This window comes from Macrobrachium rosenbergii, chromosome 41 (assembly GCF_040412425.1).
Source record: "Macrobrachium rosenbergii isolate ZJJX-2024 chromosome 41, ASM4041242v1, whole genome shotgun sequence".
Lineage (NCBI taxonomy): Eukaryota > Metazoa > Arthropoda > Malacostraca > Decapoda > Palaemonidae > Macrobrachium > Macrobrachium rosenbergii.
Genome location: NC_089781.1, coordinates 46,630,407 through 46,655,529, shown reverse-complemented (window position 1 = coordinate 46,655,529; position 25,123 = coordinate 46,630,407). Strand labels below are relative to the sequence as shown.

At 42.8% G+C, this 25,123-nt stretch overlaps 1 protein-coding gene and 1 long non-coding RNA gene across 2 annotated transcripts in view; both read right to left on the bottom strand.

The window, feature by feature from the left end:
• Window positions 1-25,123, bottom strand: part of Spg7 (Paraplegin) — a 794,115-nt gene that overhangs the window by 62,349 nt on the left and 706,643 nt on the right.
• Window positions 18,159-24,716, bottom strand: LOC136826849 (uncharacterized). The gene is made up of 2 exons (XR_010849721.1): window positions 18,726-24,716; window positions 18,159-18,373 (listed from the first exon to the last, which is right to left on the bottom strand). It is a non-coding gene; the product is annotated as an uncharacterized lncRNA (long non-coding RNA).

The following is a 25,123-nucleotide window of genomic DNA, read 5'->3' as shown; positions in this document are numbered from 1 at the left end:
GTATCATATATTGAAATCTTTTCATTATTATTTCAACCAAAAGAATGTGTTCTGAATAATCACAAAAAAAATATAATAGTTTCTGGTTCCACTCATGTGGGCATACCCAGGAAGTGAAAAGTTGATAATTCTTTGTGGCTTAATACTGAAAATAATAATGATGTATTCAAATTTTAGAATGCATTATCCCAGTTTTGAGGTAGTGTTTCCTCTTCGATGTGTATACAGTAATACTAATTCCTACAAACAAGTTACAAAAAGATATGCTTCCATATTATGCTCATATACATATTCTTTTCAATAGCAACAATGATCTCTTTAATGTCTTGCTTTACTTAAACATTTTTGAATATGCTTATCACAACAAGCCTATATCTGTGTGGGATCTAAACAAATTTTTCACCTTCTGAAGCAAGATTCAAACTCACATATGCAGGTTTCAATAACAATACAGTACATTAGCAAATGCTAACTAGAACCTCTCATGCATGGGTTTGAATCCTGCCATGGAAAGTGAAAAGATCATAGTTTATTTCCTGCTTGGATACAGGCTTTTGGTAATAAGCTATACCAAAAACGTGTGAGGAAGTCAAGAGGTTAAGTCACCGTGGTCATTATTATCAAAATTATTAAACAGATTAACCAGACCATTCAGTTAAAATCTTGAAATCTCACATGCCTGGCCCAAAGGGTTCGACTGATCATAAATTTAGATTTTATCCTATAATTTGCAGTTTAAAATGTGAAAATTAGGTCAACTGGAAATGATGATTACTCTAATCAAATATTCTTAACTGATTTAATGTATTTCCAAAACCTGACATTTACAACTGGTTGAATTTTGTTTGGCGATTTATTCTTTAATAATGTGAAAATCACATAAACAGAAAATGTTGATTCTAATAAAATATCCTTAATTGATTTACAGTATCTCCAAAACTGGTGTTTGCTGCTGGTTGAATTTTGGTTGATAATTTGTAGTTTTTAAAATACTGAAAATTGGATAAACTGAAAATGATAATGATTCAAATAAAATGTCTTTAATTGATTTACAGCATCTCCAAAACTGATGTTTGCCCCTGGTTAAATTTTGGTTGATGATTTGCCGATGATTTGCAGTCCTTTAAAAATGCAGAAATTGGATAAATTCAAAATATCCAAAACTGATGTTGGTTGCTAGTTGAATTCTGGTTGATAATTTGCAGTTCTTTAAAATTTTGAAAACTCAATAAATTGAAAATGATGATTTTAATAACAAGTGATTACCATAAGTGATTAACAGTATCTCTAGAAACTGATGTATGCTACTGGTTGAATTTTGGTTGATAATCTGCAGTTTTTTAGAATTGTAAATTTTGGATAACTTGAAAATGATGATGATCCTAATAAATGTTCTTAATTAATTTACAATACCTCCAATAACTGATTTTACTGCTGGTTGAATCTTGGATGATGATTTGCAGTTCTTTGAAAATTAGAAAATTTGGATAAACTGAAAATTATGACTCTACTAGCATGCCCTTAATTGATTTACAGTATCCCCAAAAATGATATTTGCTGATAGTTCAATACTGTTTGATTATCTGCAGCTCTTTAAAAAACAGGTTTTGACATAGGAAAAATTATTTTTGGTAGCCGCTGTGTGTCCTCAAAGGAGTTACTCTCTCATGGTCCATGGAGGCTCCATGAGATAGACCAACTAATATCAAAGAATTCTCTTTTAGTCAGTCTCCACCAGTATAGTGCACATTGACACTGATAGAATATAGGGCTCAAGACGAGAGGGCCCTTTACCCATCTACAGCGACTGCTTCAGTTCCATTCCTATTGTCAACCTACAACATGCATCTTGTGTAGGTTGCCATTTTGTCAACCACGCACTGGTGCAGGACCAGGTCTTCATTACTCTATTTTAGGTCTATGCAGGATAATTATTCACCAAATCCCATACCTTTTCATCAGGGAAAGTGGGTGGGTTTGAGGACTCACAGTGGCTACCAAAAAAGAGATTTTGACAAAGGAAAAATCTATTTCTGGGTGAAGACCTGTGTCGCCGAGTGAAATGTCCCATATAGCACACATTTCTAGGTATAAATATTTGCTAGATATACCAGAGAAAAAAGCTATACAGCTAATAGGATGCCAGAGTTACTACCTCTGGAGCGATCATCCTTATAGGATGTCGGTATGTTATCTACGAGCGAGTGGAAGCCACTACCACAGATGCTTAACCCAAATAGACCTCTCTTCTCCCAAAACCCCTCTACCTAAGGGGTGCCGTTACAGCGGTCCTACTCCGCTCGCTACTACTACTTCTACCCAGAACCTTCATCCCGAAATAGCACCCAAGCTTAGGCCAGCCTAGGGTGGGAAAAAAGAGAGGGAAGGGTTCACTGGGCGACACAGGTCTTCACCCAGAAATAGATTTTTCCTTTGTCAAAATCCCTTTTCTGAGATCGATCTGTGTCGCCAAGTGAAATAGTAGCAGAGAATTGGCCATAAAACCTTGTTAAATATAAAAGGTCAAATGTCAAAATAAAAAAATTTTACTAAGGAAAATAAAATTAATTTTGAATATGCTTTTTACTTATCCAAAATAGTATAACAAATTATTTAAATCTGCATATGTTAAGTAAAGTATACAAAACAATGTAGCTAAAGATATTGCTTTAACAATCTAACTAAAAACCATCACCTAATTAAACCCTTTAACGCCGAAGCCCTATTTACAAAAACATCTCACGTATGCCGGCGGCGTTCGGTGAGTTAGCGCCGAAGCGGAAAAAAAGTTTTTTTCAAAAAATCACAGCACGCTTAGTTTTTAAGATTAAGAGTTCATTTTTGGCTCATTTTTTTGTCATTGCCTGAAGTTTAGTATGCAGCCATCAGAAATGAAAAAAAATATCATTATCATATATAAATATTGGAATATATGACAGCAAAAAAAAAAATCGTATATAATTGTATACAAATCGCGCTGTAAGCAAAACGGTTAAAGCTAATGAGTTAATTTTTTTTAGTTGTATTGTACACTAAATTGCGATGATTTTGGTATATAACAAATTTTAAAACGATCAAAGCAACACAGAGAAAATATTATCACAAAATGATGCATGAATGCGTATGTAGCGGACATAAGAAAATGTTTTTTCAAAAATTCACCATAAATCGAAATATTGTGCTAGAGACTTCCCGTTTGTTGAAAAATGAAGCTAATTGATTGAATATTACTAGACTGTAAGTGTTTTAGCTTACAATTGCAGTTTTCGACCATTTCGGTCGAGTTAAAGTTGACTGAAAGTCGAATTTTTTCTATTTATTGTGATTTATATGAAAATATTTCAAAATTGATAAAAGCTACAACCATGAGTTATTTTTTGTTGTATTGAACATGAAATTGCACACATTTTCATATATAAAACTTTATGTAACGACTAATATAAAACGGTGCAAATATTACAACAACGAGACGAAAGAATTTCTGAGACGTTCGGCGAGTTACCACAAGACGTAAGGAAAATGTTTTTTTTTAAATTCACCATAAATCGAAATATTGTGCTAGAGACTTCCAATTTATTGCAAAATGAAGGTAAATGATTGAATATTACTAAAATGTAAGAGTTTTAGCCTACAATTGCGTTTTTTTACCATTTCGGTCGAGTTAAAGTTGACTGAAGGTTGAAATTTTGGCAGTTATCGTGATTTATGTGGAAATATTTCAAAACTGATAAAAGATACAACCATGAGCTATTTTCTGTTGTATTCTACATGAAATTGCGCACATTTTCATATATAAAAGTTTATGTAACGACTAATGTAAAATGATGCAAACATTACGACAACATGACGAAAGAATTTCTGAGATGTTCGGCCTAGTTACCACGCGCAGACGTAAGGAAAAATTTTTTTTTCAGAAATTCACCATAAATCGAAATATTGTGCTAGAGACTTCCAGTTTGTTGCAAAATGAAGGTACATGATTGAATATTACTAGAATGTAAGAGTTTTAGCTTATAATTGCGTTTTTTTACCATTTCGGTCGAGTTAAAGTTGACTGAAGCTTGAAATTTTGGCAGTTATCGTGATTTATATGAAAATATTTCAAAACTGATAAAAGCTACAACCATGAGTTATTTTCTGTTGTATTCTACATGAAATTGCGCACATTTCCATATATAAAACTTTATGTAACGATTAATATAAAACAGTGCAAACATTACGACAACGTGACAAAAGAATTTCTGGCGCGGACGTAAGGAAAAATTTTTTTCAAAAATTCACCATAAATCGAAATATTGTGCTAGAGACTTCCAATTGGTTGCAAAATGAAGGTAAATGATTGCATATTACTAGAATGTAAGCGTTTTAGCTTACAATTGCGTTTTTTTACCATTTCGGTCAAGTCAAAGTTGACCGAAGGTTGAAATTTTGGCAGTTATCGTGGAGATTGCCAGCCCGTATACTTCTTAATTTCATCAAAATTCATATGTTGAAAGTAATTAACTGAGGTGGCTACAGCCCGGATATCATGGACCTGGGGAATTGAATCCGGGTTGGCTTGTTTAATAAAATAAAGGATTTGTTGTCTAATACCATTCAAGGAGATGGTTCCACCATTCTCTCTAACAAAAAGGGGACCTGAAGATCTTTGAGAAGTCCTTTCAAGGTAAGCTTTTAAGGTAACTACTGGACATAAGGAGGGATCTTCCGGAAGAGGTATGATCTTCCAGGGAGACCACCTATTTTGAGGATCTTCGTTCTTAGCTAAAAAGGTTTGGTCCGGAGAAAGTAGAACCTCTCCTGACGGGAGGAAATCCACATGATTCGACTCTCTAGAAAGGGCTGAAATTCAGAGATTCTAGCTCCTGAAGCCAACCTAATTAAAAACAGCATCTTCCTAAGAAGAGTCAAATAAGAGCAAGATTCATTATTTGTGTCTGAAGCTAATCTTAGAACGTCATTTAAAAACCAAGAAACCGTTTTAGGACGGGTTGTTGGTCTAAGACGAGCACAAGCTTTAGGAATAGAGGAAAAATACGAATCTGTTAAGTCAATGTTAAATCCCAACTGAAAAATCTTCTTTAAGGCGGATTTAGTCGTAGTAATAGTACTAGCAGCTAGGCCTTTATCAAAAATGGCCTTAAAAAATGAGATTGTGAGATTCGTAGTCATAGTATGAACGTCTGATTCTTTCAGAAAGTTGGCAAGTTTTCTTACTGCCGAGTCATACTGACGGAGAGTAGATTCTCTCTTATCTGATTCTAGAAACATTGTGTTCAAAGGATCAATATTAGCATTTTTCTGTGCCGTGAACTTCATGAAATCCATAAAGTTAGGGCATTCAACATTCCTGAGGAAGCTGACACAGTCTGAGTTTGTACTACTTGGGTTAACTTTGGATGAGGAATCTGATTGGCTCTGAGTTTCAACTCTAATAGAAGAGGAAACCAGTTGCTCTTCGGCCAGTTGGGGGCTACTAGAGCTATCCGGCCTTTGAATGACCTGAGTTTGTGTAGAACTTTCCACAGAAGATTTACTGGTGGGAACAGGTAGACCTTCTGCCATTTGTTCCAGTCTACTGACATTGCATCCGTGGCGTAGGCCCGAGGGTCCAGGTTCGGAGCTATATAACACGGAAGTTTGTGATTCGATTCCGTGGCAAACAGGTCCACCTGAAGTCCCAGAATCTGTTGGCAAATCCAGTTGAAGGAATTCTTGTCCAGAGACCATTCTGATTCCAAAGGAGTCGTTCTTGACAGAGAATCTGCAATCACGTTTCTTACTCCTGACAGATGCGTGGCGGACAAGTGCCAATGATTTTTCATTGCTAATGAAAAAATTGCTAACATTGCATGATTTATGTGACTTGATTTGGAACCTCCCCTGTTCAGACAATGAACTATCACTGCACTGTCCAGGACTAATCTGATATGTATGTACCTGGCTGGACGTAAGCGTTTCAGAGTCAGGAAAACCGCCATTGCCTCGAGAATATTGATATGGAAGTGACGAAAAAGATTCGACCAGGTTCCTTGAACTTTTTTGTATTGTGAGTAACCTCCCCATCCGGTCAGAGATGCATCCGTGTGGATGATCAGAGCTGGTGGAGGGAATTGTAGAGGAATTGATTTGGAAAGACTTTTGGCCGTTGTCCAAGGTCGTAGTCTTTTCTTTAAGAATGGAGGTATGAGGGAGACTTTGTCCCTGAGATTGGAATTGGCTCGACTCCTCCACACTCGATTTATGTCTTTCAGTTTTGCTTTGAAAAGTAGATCTGTTACTCATGCAAACTGAAGAGAACCTAAGATTCTTTCTTGAGTGCGACGAGAGGCTCGTTTGCACTTGAGGAACTGTCTCGTTGCTTTGGCTATTTCTTTGCATTTTGCCGGCGGAATTGAAAGTTTGTGGGTGTTTAGATCCCACTGGATTCCCAGCCATTGAAATTGGGATGCCGGAATCAGACGAGATTTCTTTACATTTATGTGAAATCCTAGATATTCTAGAAACTGGATGACCTTTCTGGTCGCCTTCCGGCACTCGGTGTCGTTGGGAGCCCAGATTAGCCAATCGTCTAGATAAGCCACAAGCCTGATGCCTTGAGACCTCAGTTCCTGTACCACAGATTCTCCTAGTTTGGTGAAGATCCTGGGTGCTATGTTGAGCCCAAAAGGCATTACTCTGAAGGAGTAGGCCTGTTTGCCTAGTCTGAATCCTAAGTAGGGAGAGAAGTTTCTCGCCATCGGGACATGATAATATGCGTCTGTAAGATCTTTAGAGGTGGTGACGGCCCCATGGGGAAGTAAGGTCTGCACCTGAGAGATGGTCAACATACGGAACTTGTCGCATTGTATATAAGAATTCAGAGTTGATAGGTCCAATATCACTCTTCTTTTGTCTGAGTCTTTCTTTGGCATGCTGAACAAGCGTCCTTGAAATTTTAGATGTCTGACTTCCTTTATTGCCTTCTTTAGAAGAAGGTCTTTTGCATATTCTAACAGATCCGGTGTTGGGGTCTGATAGAATCTGACTGGTGGAGGAGGTCCTTCTATCCAGCTCCACCCCAGACCTTTTGAAACAATACTGTGGGCCCATGGACTGAAGGTCCAACGGTCCCTGTGAAGGCGCAAGCTCCCACCTACCTGAGGAAGCTCATTTGTTTGAGGGCTTATTATCTCTGCCTCCTCTTGAGCCTCTGCCTCGACCTCTAACGCCCCTGGACTGGTGGTAGCCTTGAAACGAACCTTGAGTTTCAAAGGTGGGGTTGAACACCGGGGAAGCCATGTAAGAAGCTGAGCCAGCAGAGTGGTGAGCTGGTTGATTCAGCAAGACATACTGAGGTTGCCCTTTAGAGGTAGAGGGTTGGGCAACTTGAGCGACGGGAACTGCCTGGACAACTGTCCGGGTCTGAGGGGCTTTGTATGGGTGGTATCTCCTTGTCCTCTTCCTTCCCTTAGGTTGAGGGCCCGAAGACTCAGAAGACTTCCTCTTAAAGGGAAGTCCCCAACGAATCCGGAGATTCTGGTTGGCCCTGGAAGCTTCGCTGATGACGGTGTTGACCACGTCATCAGGAAAGAGGTTAGTTCCCCAGATGGACGATTTAATGAGCCTGTTTGGTTCATGCCGGATGGAGGCGTCAGCAAGCACATGCTTCCGGCAGTTCCGTCTTGCCACCACAAAGTCATACAAATCACTCTAAAACGAAGCCAGAAGTGATTTGGTCAGAATCCAGAATAGAGGTTCGTCCTTATACACAGCCGATGTCAACTCCGCCGAGGTGACGGAGTTGATAGATCTGCATCGTATTCCGCCTTGATAAGGGACTCTGGAATCCTGGGCAACTGCTCACTGAATAGATCCGAAGCGCACTCCGGATCCAGCCTACCTACTGTGTAGGTTTCAGGAGCCCCAACCCAGCAATCCAGATCTCCCGGAAAGAGTAGAGATGTAGGGTCCGTCTCACGAAGCAGAGGCATTGGCTTCTCCTCTATCCCGGCCTGCAGAGTCAATTCAGGAATCTTAGAAGTACAAGGGGTGGGAATGTCCTCATGGACAACGAACATCGTATACCGCCCCTTGTGAGGAGTCAGTTTAGTGTTAGCACACTCCCAGTCAGACAGTATTCTGACCCATGCCGACTGTGCTTGGTCCCTGGGGAAGATCACCGTTTCCCTGGAAACCTTGTCTTCCCTTTCCAGAGCTTCCTCCGATAAATGGGCGTATCCCGGGAAAGGAAAAACAAGATCCGCCGGAAAGAACTCATAGTCTTCTACAGGGCGGGTGCCACAACCTTCAATGGTTAATTTACCATTGGCAAAGGGGGGCATTGAAGGCGAGACGCCAAGGATTACAGTCCTCGAATGCTGGGAGCTTCGAGGAGTCTGGAATCAAGTAACTCCGTTGCTGTACCGGACCGGAATTGACGAATCCGGCAAGCGACTCCTCTTGTGTCTTCAGTCTCTAAGCCAGAGACTGTACAAATTTTCCAGATGACTCTAGACTCGAGGCGAGATCTCGAGACATCGTCTCAAATTGTGAATCTACCTTGGCAGATATCTTCTTCATGAGGATATCTGCGAAGGCCTCAGGATCAAAATCAGGTTTCTTAGATTTACCCGCCCTGGGTCTCGACCCCTTAGAAGGGGGAGCAGCCTTCTGAGAGGAAGTCGAAGGTTTGGGGGCAAACGACAACTTGGCGTAACTCGGCATGGTCGGGAGCTTCGGGGGTTTTGACAATTTTGGTAATGTCTTCGTCTTCGCCAAGGACTTCACCTTGGGGATCACCGACCCTGAACGGGCCCCAAGGGTGGAGACTTTAGAGAAGCCTTGGAAGGAGGAAGACGAAGACGCAGGAGAGCTGAAAGAAATTGAATGTTTATTTCTACCTGCCTCACTTACATCCCTACCTTCCTCCTCCGGATCGATGGCCATTGGTTCGACGTGGATGTTGATGTTGGCCACTTCCTCGGCCACTTCCTCGCACAGTTCTTGCTGTTCTTCCGGCGGGACTTGGGTCTCGATCCTAATCCTGTTAATCAGGGGCTCCGCCACTTCGGGAGCTACTGCTGCAGAGAACCTGGCCATGGGGTACAGGACGTTACATATATCCTCTGCTAGCACATAGGGGCGCCCCTGACCAACGTTGCGACCGAAGCCTCCGACCCAGATCTTCAGGGTAGAAGAGAAGAAGCTTGGCGGGACCGAGGGACCTAAAACAGGATATAATGTCAATATAGGGAATTGACGTGTAAATTCTTTCGTTATAGGAGATGCACTTCAGACCTGTTTGAAATATTCATAAGAGTATGCCAAAAAGGTTAACATACCGAATCATCAATCACGTCTTGGTAAAGGGAGTAGCATACATCACAACCATCGGGATGCCAGACGAGATGATCCTCCACCTCGACTACGCAGCTGGCATGAGATCTGCATGCTACATGGCCACAGGGTTGCTGCAAATAAGCATTACAGCCCGGCTCCTGACAATGAACCACCTGTAAGAGGAAATGATACATGAGTATCAAAAGTGATAACGCCGAAACAGTTTCTGGCGGTGGGGAATGACTAATCTAGTAAAGACTTAAATTAAAATTTTTCCTTCCACGCCAGAGTTGAGATCTGGGGTAAATAAAAAGGTTACGGCGGAACGTTCCAGTACAATCAGAACAGGGAGGCCAGGCCTGAAGTCGATCGCACCTGAGAACAATTCCGGTGACGCCGGAGCGTCCCGTTTAAAACAACCTCACAGAAATCAACAACCGAGTGGTGGAAAAGGCTAGTTCGCCGGAACGAGGGTTCCGGGACTGATTTCCCCGGAACGTAGTTCACGGGAAATAAGATAAAAACTAAAATTAATATTCAGCCCGGTATCTCCACCATTCTGCCATAAAAAGGAAAAAGGGGGTGGGGAGGCACCGACGCTCAAGCTATTGTTCCTTACTAGGAACTAAACAGCGAGCTAACGTTAGCCGCCGGAACGGATCCGGATGGCGGGACGGCGGAGAAGTAGGGGCAATGAAAACATGGCGACTACAACAGGTCAGGTGCCTAAACACCTTCCACAAAGCGTCATCTCAACCAAAAAGGGGCAAATGAGCATTGCTCTAAAATGCCCCAAAGGGAGAAGCCATGAATATACAATAGACTGATAAATAAGTAGTGAGATAAAACACGTGAAGGCGGAATAGATAATATCTATAGCCTAGCCTAACCTTCCGAAGTGAACACCTGGCCAGGTAGGCTAGGTCACGCCAGTGAGACGAACGAGAAAGGGGCACCAGCACCGAACCAAGCCTTCCGAGATTTGATGAATCAAACTGGTCAGGAAGGACAGGCAAGCGCTTATAACTCGAACGAAGGCCACCCAAGAAAACCTATCTTACCTAGGCCTAGAAGGCCAGGGTAGGGAGGAAGACTGGGGCCAACTTAGCCTACCTTCCGAGATTCGACAGTGTCAAACTGGTCAGGTAGGCTAATGGGTGACACTACCATATATCAGACTAAAGGTATATAAAGAATACACAATAACATTGAAATGATATAATAACAAAATTTTTAAAATGCACCTGCGTAAAGAACAGAAAGGAAAGGGTAGGCTAGGCCTCACTTTCCACTATTCTAATTGTAACAATAGTCGTGCGCATCATAAACGAACAAAAATTAAAACTATCATTATTAAATGGAGCAATATAAGAAAAAATCTTCCAAGACGTCAGAAGATATAAGAGCATCGAGAGGTTGGGGACTACAACCGCGAACGAAAACAAATATGGCTGCTCCGAGCCGACAAAGTGTAAGTTATAAAACGGGACAAAATTTGTCCAACCGAGTCTCAAACCAACAAAAATGAATACTCAACTTAGATGAGGATGCATCCTGATTGATTGAAGACATGATGAAAAATCCAAAATGCCAAAATAAAGAAAAAGGGCACAAAAACACAACAGCGAAAAACAACGCGTGTATACTTGAAAAGGTGCTATGAGAGGATGTTGGTTCTGGGTAGAAGTAGTAGTAGCGAGTGGAGTAGGACCGCTGTAACGGCACCCCTTAGGTAGAGGGGTTTTGGGAGAGGAGAGGTCTATTTGGGTTAAGCATCTGTGGTAGTGGCTTCCACTCGCTCCTAGATGACATACCGACATCCTATAAGGATGATCGCTCCAGAGGTAGTAACTCTGGCATCCTATTAGCTGTATAGCTTTTTTCTCTGGTATATCTAGCAAATATTTATACCTAGAAATGTGTGCTATATGGGACATTTCACTCGGCGACACAGGTCGATCCCAGAAATAGGTTTTTCCTACGTCAAAACCTGTTTTTTGATAGTGTAGCCGCTGTTCGCCCTCAAAGGAGCTTACCAAAGAAATTAACAGGTGAAGAAATGGCTTAAGCTCTTGAATTTCAATCCATAAAACCCAGATAAAATTTTTGGTCCAAGGTCAAGCAACAAGTTTCAAACCACATGCTTTATTCCAGATACCTTTTAGGGTTTGGTAACAGAGAATATGAAACTAAACACGAACTTATGCTTTTTAGGATGTAGTTCTACAGTGACTTACATGAATATGCTGGGTTTGGTCACAGTATTGTTGCACTTTTCCCAGCAATATCTTAGCATGCCCACCACATCAAGAAGACCCCTGGTTTTCTGCTGTAGTGTCTATGGGGTCAGGACTAACCATACCACCTCCGATACAAAGTGTAGTCAAATTTGTTCGAGCTCATGGCAATAATGTTTTAAGAATACTGTCTCTGATAACCACCCTGTACACTCGGAGACTTCTTTGAAAACTTCTTCTTTGAAAGAGACATTTCTGAAGAAAGCCAATGATGTACTTACTTGCCTAATGTTATGTGACTTAGGAAAGGAGTGTGGGTCTGCTTTTTAATAAGGGACATTAAAATTATTCTCAGCCCTTATAGAGAGAGTGGTTTGTTTGTGCTAGTGTAGGAAAATTGGCCCCTCTGAGAAGTTTGCTGTGACCTCTATGTAAACCTTAAGTGCTTGAACCGGGCATAATGTTTTGTCTGACAAATTAAGCTTCCTTGTCAAAACAGATTTCCTCTTTAAAGGTTTTCATTCTTGGCCAGGAATGATGGGCCAGGGGAAAATAATAATTGATGGTTAGCTGTTTGAGTGATATAGCATCCCCATCTAAGAGAGCCCAGTTCACTAATACGAGCTCCTGCTGCCAAAGGAATCAAGACAATCACCTTTTGCAGCATATGAGTTGTGGTTGTATTGGGCCCATTGAACTGAGGGGTTGACAGAAGCCTAAGCACTTTATTCAGGGACCAGGTAGTTGGAAGCCTTGCAGGAGCCAGTCTTTGTAGTGCAAAAGACCAAAGATGGGAAGTAACAATTTTTTATATTATTAGAATCAATACCAACTCCAAAAAGCAAGGGTTCTGTTAATGCTGCCTTTTATGCCATGACTGTTGTAACAGCAAGGCATTTGTCTTCAAAAAGGTATATAAAAAAAATGTACAAGTGTTTCAACAGAAATCTCAACTGGGCTCTCAGCATGGATATAATCTAACCATACTTTCCACATGGACTAGTATTGCCAAATAGATGATGTCCATAGTTTCTGTACTAGGTACCTAGCAATGTTGGGTGAATAATTTTCACGGTTGATAAGATTTTTTAAAAAATCCACAAGTGAAGGTCTCGGCTCAGAAAGGAGGATGTGTAGATGGCTTTCTCACTTACTTTCTGGGATAGGACAGCAGATAGCAATGGAATCGAGTTCTTCACCAATTGTTGAAGTAAAAGGAACCAATGCCTGTTCAGCCAATGTTTGGGGCTATTAAGTAAGCGGTTCCTTTGAAGGTTAGAAGTTTGTTCAAAGCCTTCAAAATCTGGGGCAATGGCAGAAAAAGGTATATCGTCCTCCATATGTTCCAGTCCTGTAGGAATGCATCTCTTGCTATTGCTTGATTGTCCAAGTTCAGAGACACATACACTGGAAGTTGGTGGTTCTCACGTGTGGCAAACAGGTCCACTTCTGGTTGTGGAAGCATGTTGGCAATTAACTGAAAGAGTGATTGTCTAACATCCACTCTGTTGAGGCTGTTGTTTCCCTTGACAGAGAATCTGCTATTACACTGAGAGGCCCTGTGAGGTGAAATGCAGACAAGTGCCACTTCTTCTCTTGTTCCATCCAAAGGACAGATAGTATTACTGTATTGAGAGGGGGTGAACGTGAGTCCGACCTCCTGATACAGGACATTGCAGTCATGTCTAGGACCGCCAAAATGTGTGTCCCTTTTTGAGGTTTCAGTTTTCTGAGACAAAAAGACAGCCATCAGCTCCAGGAAGTTGATATGACATTTCCTCAGAACTGGTGACCATCTCCCTGCTACTTGATGATCCTCCTTATGACCTCCCCAACCTGTCATGGAAGCATCTGTGTATATTATCACTTGTACAGATGGACGAGTCAGGGTGACCTGTTTTGCCAGAGACCCCTTCCAAGTCCACAGCCTGAGTATCTCCCCAACCTTTTGATTCCTTTGATGAGGACAATCATGAATTTTTTTTCTTGCAAGTGATAGCTAAGACGTGATTACATTTTTTAGTTGCAATCTGAGGATTGGATCTATCACAGATGCAAACTGTAACAGACCCATCATATATTCCAACTACAGTACTGTCTGGAAATGCTGGGCTGTGCAAGGAACCTTTTGAGGCCCTTCCTTATTCTGCTCTGAGTATTGGTGGGGAGAGACAACTGGCTGTGAAGAGTGTCCCAACATAGTCCCAGCCACTGAAAATGTCTGCTGGGTGTAAGGTGGGATTTTTTTCAATTCATTACAAAATCTTTCGACTGGAGTCTGTTGACTACCGCTCTTCGGTTTCGTAAGCACACTTTTTTGGTGGACCCCCAGATTAGCCAATCGTCTAGGTGGGCTACCAATTGAATGCCTTCTTTCCTGAGTTCTTGGACAACTCCTGCTGCTAATTTTGTAAAAACTCTTGGGGCAATGTTTAGCCCAAAAGGGCATGACTTTGAATCTGTGTTTCCTTCCCTATCTGGAACCCTAGGAAGGGGCGGAAGGGAACAGCAATAGGGACATGCCAGAATGTGCCTTTCAGATCTATAGAAACTGTCCAGATCCCTTGTGGGATAACTGAACATACTTGGGCAACAGTAGTGATCCAAAACTTGTGGCAAACAATGGCTTGTTCAATTCTGATAGGTTGAGGATCACCCTCCACTTAGAGGAATCCTTCTTGGGGACACTGAAGAGATGTGCTTGATGGCGATTATACACGTTTCTCTATGGCTCCCTTTAAAAGGGCCTTCTGCATGCAATCTTCCAAAGAGGGGTTTGGTTTTTAGAAAAATTTCTTTAAAGGGGGAGAGAGTGAGACCAATTCCACCCTAGAGGGTGATGGCCCCATGGGGAAGTAAGGTCCACACCTGAGAGACGGTCAACATACAGAACTTGTCGCATTGAATATAAGAATTCAGAGTTGATAGGTCTAATATCACTCTTCTTTTGTCTGAGTCTTTTTTTGGCACGCTGAACAAGCGTCCTTGAAATTTTAGATGCCTGACTTTCTTTATTGCCTTCTTTAAAAGAAGGTCTTTTGCATATTCTAACAGATCCGGTGTTGGGGTCTGATAGAACCTGACTGGTGGAGGAGGCCCTTCTATCCAGCTCCACCCTAGGCCCTTTGAAATAATACTGTGGGCCCATGGACTGAAAGTCCAATGGTCCCTGTAGAGGCGTAATCTCCCACCTACCTGAGGAGGCTCATTTGTTAGAGGGCTTATTATCTCTGCCTCCTCTTGAGCCTCTGCCTCTAGACTGGAGTCTGGATCCGGTTCTAGATCAAAAACTTCCTCGACCACTAATGCCCCTAGATTGGCGGTAGCCTTGAAAGGACCCCTGAGACTCATAAGCGGGGTTGAAGGCTGGGGAGGAAACATAAGTTGTTGAACCAGCAGGGTGGTGAGTTGGCTGGTTCAGCAAAACATATTGGGGATGTCCCTTGGAGGTGGAAGGCTGCGTAATCTGGGTTACTGGAACTGCCTGGACAATTGTCTGGGTCTGGGGTGTCTTGTATGGGTGGTACCTCCTTGTTCTTTTCCTACCTTTAGGCTGAGGGCCCGAAAACTCCGAAGACTTCCTCTTGAAAGGAAATCCCCAACGAATTCTAAGATTTTGATTGGCCCTGGAGGCCTCACTGATGACGGAATTAACCACGTCTTCAGGAAAGAGGTTGGTACCCCAGACAGAAGATTTGATGAGCTTGTTCGGCTCATGACGGATGGTAGCGTCAGCCAGCACAAATTTCCGGCAGTTTCTTCTTGCCACCACAAAATCATATAAATCACTCTGGAACGTGGCCAGAAGTGACTTGGTCAGGATCCTGAACAGAGGTTCGTCCTTATACACGGCAGATGTCAACTCCGCCGAGGTGACGGAGTTGATGGACCTGCTGAGACGGCACCTAGCCTCATACTCTGCTTTGATCAGAGACTCCGGAATCCTGGGTAATTGTTCACTGAAAAGATCCGAAGCGCACTCCGGATCCAGCTTACCTACAGTGAAAGTTTCCGGAGCCCCAACCCAGCAATCTAGATCTCCCGGAAAGAGGAGAGATGTAGGTTCCGTCTCACGAAGCTGTGGCATCGGCTTCTCCTCAGTTCCGGCCTGAAGAGTTAGCTCTGCGATTTTGGAAGTACAAGGGGTGGGAATATCCTCGTTGACCACGAACATCGTGAACTGCCCTTTGTGTGGAGTCAGTTTGGTGTTTGCGCACTCCCAGTCAGAGAGAATTCTAACCCATGCTGACTGCGCTTGGTCCCTGGGGAAGATCACCGTCTCCTTGGGACCTTATCTTCCCTCACCAGGGCTTCTTCAGATAGACGGGCGTACCCCGGGAAAGGAAAAACAAGATCCGCCGGGAAGAACTCGTAGTCTTCCACAGGGCGGGTGCCACAACCTTCAATGGTTAACTTACCATTCGCGAAGGGGGCATTAAAGGCGAGACACCAAGGGTTACAATCCTCATAAGCGGGCAACTTTGAGGCATCTGGGATGGTGTAACCTTGCTGCTGTACCGGACCTGAACTAACTAGTCCGGCAAGCAACTCCTCTTGAGTTTTAAGTCTCTCCGCCAAGGATTGGACGTATTTGCCCGACGTCTCAAGGCTCGAGGCGAGATCTCGAGACATCACCTCAAACTGGGAATTGGCCTGTTTGGAAAGCTTTTTCATCATAGCTTCCGCGAAGGCTTCAGGGTCAAAGTCAGGTTTCTTAGACCTGCTTGCCTTCGATCTCGACCCCTTAGAAGGGGGAGTAGCCTTCTGGGAGGAAGTCAAAGGCTTGGGGGCCAACGACGACCTGGTGGAGCTCAGCATGGATGGCGTTTTCGGGAGTTTTGACATTTTAGGTAAAGTCTTTGTCTTCAATAAGGACTTCACCTTGGGGATCACCGACCCCGAACAGGCCCCCAGGGTGGAGACCTTAGAGAATCCCTGAAAGGATGAAGACGAAGACGCAGGAGAGCTAAGAGACAATGAATTCTTAAATTTACCTGCCTCACTTACATCCCTACCTTCCTCCTCTGGGTCGATGGCCATTGGTTCGATGTTAAGATTGATGTTGGCCACTTCCTCGGCCACTTCCCCGCACAGTTCTTGATGTTCTTCCGGCGGGATCTGAGTCTCGAGCCTAATCCTGTTGATCAGGGGTTCCGCCACTTCGGGGGCTACTGCTGCAGAGGTCCTGGCCATAGGGTAGAGGATGTTGCAAATGTCTTCTGCCAGAACATAGGGGCGCCCCTGACCAACGTTGCAACCAAAGCCGCCGACCCAGATCTTCAAGGTAGCCAGAGATGAGGCTTGACGGGACCGAGGGACCTGTAACCAGATATAACGTCAATATAAGGAATTGACAAATAGATTCTATCATTTAATCAAGTATACTTCGAAGCTGCTTGAAATATTCATGCGTGAGAGGTCATTCACTTCCCTCAAGTTTGTTAAGAGCTCTTTGAGGAGCACAATGAGTCAGACTCGCCTGAGTGACCTTATGGTCTTAGCAGTTCTAGCTGTAAAACTACAGTTGCAAGATCTTCTGAAGGTAGTGGACAGATTCTGGAACAATGCTCCTAGATGTTATGAGATGATGGCATTTCTTTGCATACAGTGCGTACTTATGAATTATTAACTTATGATTTCTCATCTGAAATTCAGCAATAATATTTACAATCTATTATGTGTGCATCAGCAGCAGGTTCAGTGTGCAACTGTAATTTGTGGACATGAACAGAAAACTTCAACAACATTGTGATTATGTTCATGTCATAACTGGGAGACTAAAACTAATCTGTGATTATACTTTGTATGTCATTTCTCTATACAATATGAAAATACATGTAATTGCTCCACAATCTCTAGCACCTTCCCTATCAAAAGGCCTGGGGCCCCAAAAAATTTTGCCATAGCATAATGTCCCTGGCCATTTATTGAGTGGCCAGAGGTTCAGTTTGATTTATGGGGATAATGACAGTTCTCACACCAAATCTGTTTCTTGCATCACCATTTCACTTTTTTCCACCACCCTGCTCTACTGCAATGCAGAGAGAGAGAGAGAGAGAGAGAGAGAGAGAGAGAGAGAGAGAGAGAGAGAGAGAGAGAGAGAGAGAGAGAGAGAGAGAGAAACAATTGATAATGTGCTAAAAAACACCCTACTGTACATTTGTACCACTTATAACACATCTATGTTTTTTTGCATTTTATTAAGAGATATTACTGCACTGTAACTTGTAATAAAATAACTATGCGCAATGCAAAAGAGAGAGAGAGAGAGAGAGAGAGAGAGAGAGAGAGAGAGAGAGAGAGAGAGAGAGAGAGAGAATAACCAATACCGCAGTAAGAATGAGAGAGACAATAACCAATACCGCAGTAAGAAACACATTCTTATGTACTGTATAGCCTATTACACACACACACACACACACACACACACACACACACACAAATAACAGTACTTTTACTTGCCAGCCAAGGTCTTGGCAACAGAATGCTATAAAATGGCTGACAGTAATACAAAAAAACTGAGAAGAATGAAAAGATAGGGAATACTAACCTTGATTTTTTCCCTTCATTAAGTTACTGTAAGGCATAATTACACTCGGATAATGGTTAACTACATTTACTAACAAATAATAACAATAGTTCACAAAAGAGTTATACAATCTGCACACGTGTTAATAAAATATATGAAATGAAAATATAAACATTTGGTGGTGCCGCAGACGTAAAAACCCATTGTTACGTCACATGTGGAGCATGGACGGGTGACGGTGTACGAGCTGAGATGGGCCTACATCACACTTGATAAAAACATCCCTCTGAAAGAGAGAGGTGGAAAATCAACTAAAGGAACAGCATGTATTAAAGCCCTAACAATATATCATCGGTCTATCCTAGCTCAGGGCAATATTGCAGCACAGCCAGTCAAAAGACCTCTTGGTATCACTTTCTCTAAGCTGAAATTAACTACACATGCAAATGGTAGGAGACTTTGGCATCAAAGAGAGGTATGGGGTCCAAGGTGGGCCATATAGTGACAAAGGGGGAGAGAGATGCACATGGGAGACCACAGGGGAATTTGGGAAGGTTTCTTGATAAAAAGTGAAGAAAATAGGATATGTAGTCAAAGGAAAATGGACAGTCGAATTCCCGTGTACAGTTTAGACTTACCATGGAATCCAAAATGATTACTGCTCTATGAGTTGGGGTCCCAGAATTGGTGTCACGTGGCAAATGGCAGCCTCTGTGAGGTAGAACGGGAGTGTGCTTCCACTCGAAACGGCTCCTAGTAGCAGAATGTACAGTCTCCCTGGGCCACGCTTCTCTGCACTAGGCAGGGGTTGCCTCAGGGCAACTTTCACAAGATGGTGGAGGCTGCACCCATAAGCCTAAAAGCACAGAGATATACAGCAGCATAGAGGGTGAGTAAAAGGAGGGGTTATTGAGAGGGAGGAATGCTGGATTGGATGCCACTGCACTCCCATGACACTGGTCGGCCATCTTATGTGAATTCAGTCACTAGGTTAAGCCCAGTGCCCGTAAGATAGACCCCCATTTAAGCAGAGATTTTGTCCAAACAGGATGGAAATTCTGTAAGAACAGGCTTAACCTGCGTGACTCTAGGCAAGTTAAAGGGGGGGAAGTTTTGGCTGGTTGGCCATTGCAGTATCTCAATTACATAATTACAATATTTAATGCTAAGAAGAATGTGCAGGTGTGTATTTAAATGAAGTACTGTCTGTAGGATAATTTTAAAACCTGAATATTAAGTTTCTCAACACTAATGTCACAAAGTCGAACTAACTCGGACTCAGCTAGCGAAGCACTGTCACAGTGATAAACTAGCTCACATGCAAATGATATATCCATAAGAAAAATGAACATGTTAAATATAAGTGGGAATGTTGACCTTCATCCCAAAATTTAGTACAGTAATAATAATAAAAGTAAGGTTAAATATAATACAAATACATATAGCAACTGAATCTTCCACAAGCAAGCAAATAAACTACTTCAAACATGGGCACTCGGGAACACAACAGACTTAACTAATTACAAAAATAAAAATTAATTTTAGATGCATGCCATTTCAGGGCTACAGGTCAGGAGACAACGTAGACATCCTTCTCTGGGCAAGGGGCCAGGATTGCTCTCATAAAATAAAGCATTGTTATAGAACACAAGCGCCATGAGAGCTCAGTGACTCTGGTAACTACCTGGGCCTGCTACACCCCTTACTCCTCTTTCTTCTTGATTTATTCTGCCTTTTAGTCTTAGGTCTCCTACCTGGAACCTAGGCATGTGGCTCCAGAGGAGGTAGAGAAGACTCGTGGGCCAGGGTGGGGCCTGCAATGCAACTACCCTCGGGACCTAGACCTGGATTGACAGTGGGTGTTATGTCAACTGGCGAAGCAGGCACTGAATTGGCCACTGCCTCAGCTGCTGCGTCAACCTGGGCAATGGTGGTTCCAACTAGGTCTTCTAGCTTGTGTAGCATGGCCTCCACATCAGTGACCAGCTGCAAAGAAGAAGAGGTGGCTGTAGGTGCGGGAGGCTTGCAGGTTACAAGGATCAACTCAAGCACAGGTTGCAAGGCAGCACCAGGGGCCGAGCCTCTGCTGTGATCAGGGGAATCCGGAAAGGACCCTATTAAATCTCAGGCTGGCTCTCAGCCGGACACTGGTAGCGGGGCCAGACCAGTAGGCGAGAGGGGGGGCCCTTTCGGGAGGTTGGCAGTGTGTGCTGGCACTGGCACTGAGGCAGACTCAGGCAGGGAGCATGAGAAGAGATGTCAGTGGCCTCGGGGCCAAGAGTACCGGACATCCAAGTTGGTAAATTTTGCAAAGAACCAGGATCTGGCTCTGGAGTGAGCTCAATGACCAGACTGGGCAGAGCACTACGCTGGCCAGGCACAGGTACTGGCCATGGCTCAATGGCAGGGCCGGAGTGATCATCAGCACCTGACAGACACTCGGAAGGGGTAGGACCCATGGAATGCCAGGAAGGGGGCTCAGGAGAGAGATCCTGTCCTAGGAGGAGATCATAGTCTCCAAGAATCTTAGTGGCTACTCCCAAAGTGTAAATCCTACTTTTGCTGGGCCTAGTGACCCTCAATCGGACCGTTGAGAGTGTCAGCCTCCAATTATTAATGCCTATAACAGTTACTGGCTTGTTATATTCAATGATGGCCCAATTGGGTAACTTGTCTCGCCTTATAAGGGAGATCTGAGCACCAGTGTCTCTAAATGCAGAGACCTGTTGAGCGCAATAACGACCTCAAGGAGGTGCAACAAAAATAAGCCCTTCAGCTGGGGGTCCTAATGAGGATGAATGAGGGGCTGCCAGAGCAATGATGATGGCCAATTTCCTTCCAGGACAATCCTTGAAATTTGGGGAATGTCTGTATTGCTTATAAGTGTGGCAATAAACCTTGCTATAATCTCTAAGAGGAGCCATTATGGTCTGGGTAGACTGGGAGTTCTGGTTAAAGGGGGCTTGGATACAGCTCCCCCTTAGCTTTACATGGGGCTTCCACATGCCCTATTTTCTTGCAGCAAGTACATCAGGTGGATTTGGGAAGTGCCTATTCTTCAGTCAGAATGACAAAGCAGTGGGGTCAGGAGGGACGATGCGCCTATGGGAGGTGCTGGAGGATGGGTGGTACATCTCGTAATCATAAGTCAGGTGGCAGCATTCAGAGAATAACCTTGGCTGTTTCTTGTTAATGTAGAGAGCCAAGGGGGCGGGTGCATAATGGAGGAAGTCCTCGAGTCGGAGTTGATTTAATAAGTCTTTGTACTCCTTGCACTCCAAGGCATCGATCCACCGCTGCATGGCACGAGACTTTTTGTACCACCAGTTGGATCAAGTTTGGCCAACCTCCTTGGGAAGACTTCGCCATCTTTGTCTCCAACGCTCAGGTGTAATCTCATATGCTGTTGCAACAGCCTTCCTGACCACCTCAAGGTTTCCCTTATCACCATTTTCCAGGGAATTTAGGGTGTCCTGTCCCTTTCTGGCCATGTGTTTTGCTTGGATCATGGACTTCTCTGTGTCAGTTGGGTTATACTCTGAGAAGAGGGCTTCCACCTGGTCCAGCCACACCTCTGGCTCTGCTTCATTCCAGCAGGGCATGAGGTGGCTTATGTTTGATATAATGGAGGGAGCGGAGGCCAGCAATGGATTTTCAGCTCAGTGTTGGGCCAGTGCCATGACACTGTCCTGCTTTCATATCTTGAGCTCAAGTTCCTTCTCCTTCAAGGCTACCTCATACTGCGACTCCTTTTCCTTCTTTTGGGCCAAGGCTAGTTCATGCTGTTGCTGCTTCTCTGCCTCTTGATACTCCCTTTCTTTCTCTTCTTTTCTCTCTTGATGCTCCCCTTTTTTCTCTTCTTTTCTCTCTTGACGCTCCCTTCTTCCTTTTCTTGTCTCTCCTTCCTAATGGCAGCGACCTGCCCTTGGACTCATTGGGTCAGCTTAGTTCCTCGTTGGACTGGTCGGTACCATTCTCGGTTAGCACTCTGCTGGGCACACGTTCGAGTCTCCGACCGGCCAATGAAGAATTAGACGAATTTATTTCTGGTGATAGAAATTCATTTCTCATCATAATGTGGTTCAATTCCACAATAAGCTGTAGGTCCCATTGCTATGTAACCAATTGGTTCTTAGCCACATAAAATATGTCTAATCCTTGGGGCCAGCCCTAGGAGAGCTGCTAATCAGCTCAGTGGTCTGGTTAAACTAAGGTATACTTGACTTTTGTCCGCTTCAGGGCCATACCTTTCCCTATGTTGGTGATGGTTTTACAATCCTCAGCTGACACGTTGCTAATCTTTACAGCAGGGTCTGACTTCTCCAGAAACACCTAACATTCTAGGAAGGACACCCAAGCAATTGCATGGAAAAATGAAATGGCACTCTGAACTGATCAGAGAGTATGCAAAATAAGGAAGTGGGCTGGCCTAAGCTACACATATAAAAATGGAGAGCACCTTTGAGGTGGTTCTAAATGGCCGTGTACCTTGATAGGCTACACTGGAATGGAAGTGTCCCTGTGAAAAGTGACACTGTTGTGCAAAGTGGTTCCTAAGAACTAAGTATGTGGCACTCCACAGGACTGGCATGCGGGTGCAGATGGCACAAAATGTGCAGCTCGTCTACACATAAAGTGTAGCGGCACAGGTAAACATACTAAACACTAGCTAGGGTACACATAAAGTGCAAATGGCATAAGCTATAGTGCAGAGGTTATGGATTCCGGAAAACAGAGATATGACACACTACGGAATTGGCACACAGGTGTGGGAGAGTTCCTAGGAGCTAAATATGTGGCACTCTACAGAATTTGACTCGTAGGTGCAAAATGGCACATAGTGCAAGCTGTGTATCAGAACACACTGTGAGTTGAGGCACAAAATGTGTGGCTTGTTCACGAAGAACAGTAGCTGTTACGAAGAACAGTAAGGCTTAACTTGCCCACAGACGCAGCAGTAACACGTGGAGCAAAGGTGTTGTTCAATAAGAACACAATAAAAATAATCAAATGCACATTCAGTGCGACAATAGGCACTACAAGGGCGTGCTGTGTTAGTAACACACAAAGTAAAGGGGCACACATGTGCAAATTCTACGTACAATAAGTACAAATAGGTGTGTTGTGTAGGGATACAAGAACTGAGTAGCATGTAAGTCCAATTTGTTAAGAAGTACAAGGCAGTTAAAAATTTTACAGAATGCAAGACTGAAATGTATATATATGGCATAGGAGCCTAGAAAATTGGTTCCTGCACTTTTAAATTGGTATGTTAGCAACAAAGGGGGTTAGGCTAAGCAATTAGCTATTGTGATATGAAATCAATATAACGCCCATGTCCCTCTGATGGGCTAAATAATTTAGCAGGTTTGAAAGCAATAGCTAGCACCCTAGGTAAAATTTAAGAAAACAGAAATCCTATCCTCTCTCTCTCTCCGAGTCTAATGATTCTAATATGATACGTCAATTAACGTTTCCTAAGACAGTTGTATATGACTATCCCACTAAAATTGAAAGTAAAATATAAATAGCACATATAAATTTACATTACCTAACTCCTAACCCTGGGAAAATTTTGCCTTCGGGGCTGATGCACATGAAATTGTTTTTGTAATGATCGTGTTGTTACAAAATAATGCTAGTCCAAACGCTCAACCCTAGCAAATAATGTTAACTTTGCAAGCATGCGCTCTATTTAAAGTTGTAGCATGCAAAAACAGCCTAACAATGTAGCAACACATAAAACATGCGGCTCAGCAAAATTCTGAAATTTCCCTCGCTGAAATTGTATAGGAGTGAAATGGATTTTATTTTACAAATCAAAGTAGAGCATACATTAATTGCAAATAGAACACCTTAGACACTGTAAATAAGTGCGAGACCTTTAACATTCCTACCGCTACAACATGCTAGGGTTTGCTAGCCAGAATGGCACAGAATTTAAGGGTGGTATCATTCATCACGTCAAATCTCAGCTCCTGTTGTTTATGCTTTTAATTTACGTGTGTCTTTACTTGGGGAATTTCTAAGTTAGTTCAATTAATTGATCTTTTGCCAGGTCGCCAGTTTTACTTGCCAGCCAAGGCCTTGGCAACGGAATGCTATAAAATGGCTGACAGTAATATAAAAAAAACTGAGAAGATTGAAAAGACAGGGAATACTAACCTTGATTTTTCCCTTCGTCAAGTTACTGTAAGGCGTAATCATACTCAGTTAACAATTAACTACATTTACTTAACAAATAACAATAGTTCACAAAAGAGTTATACAATTGGCACATATGTTAATATATGAAATGAAATAATAAATATTCGGTGGTGCCGCAGTTCTTCATTGGGAGGGTGGGTAGAGCTCTCAGCTAGCACGCTGTTGGCCCAGCATTCGAGTCTCCGACCGGCCAATGAAGAATTAGAGGAATTTATTTCTGGTGATACAAATTAATTTCTCATCATAATGTGGTTCGCATTCCACAATAAGCTGTCGGTCCCATTGCTAGGTAACCAGTTGGTTCTCAGCCATGTAAAATATGTCTAATCCTTTGGGCCAGCCCTAGGAGAGCTGTTAATCAGCTCAGTGGTCTGGTTAAACTAAGATATACTTAACTTTTTTTCGGCGGTGCCATAGAATGGTAAAAATATGACATTTTTATAATAAAGTAAAGTTTCATTTACACTTACCCAGTAATTACATCACTGTAGTTTTCTACTCGAAGGCAGCTTGAATTTTCGAAATTCACGGCAATACTCTACTCCTTCCGTCCGAGACAGTGACTAGGCCCCGCCAACTCTATGGGAAGGAGAGGAACAACCCTTGAAAGATGGTTCAATTTGTTGACTGAAATAAAAATGTCCTTGTGAGGGGAGGAGGGTGGGTCAACTCGTTAATTACTGGGTAAGTATTAATAAAAATTATATTCTTATAAAATAGTTCTATATACAGTACTGTATAATTACCCAGTACTGTAATGACCTAGCCAAGAGTTCCTACTCGAATGGCAGCTTAAATTTTGAAATTCGCAGTAGCGATTCTTTTGTTT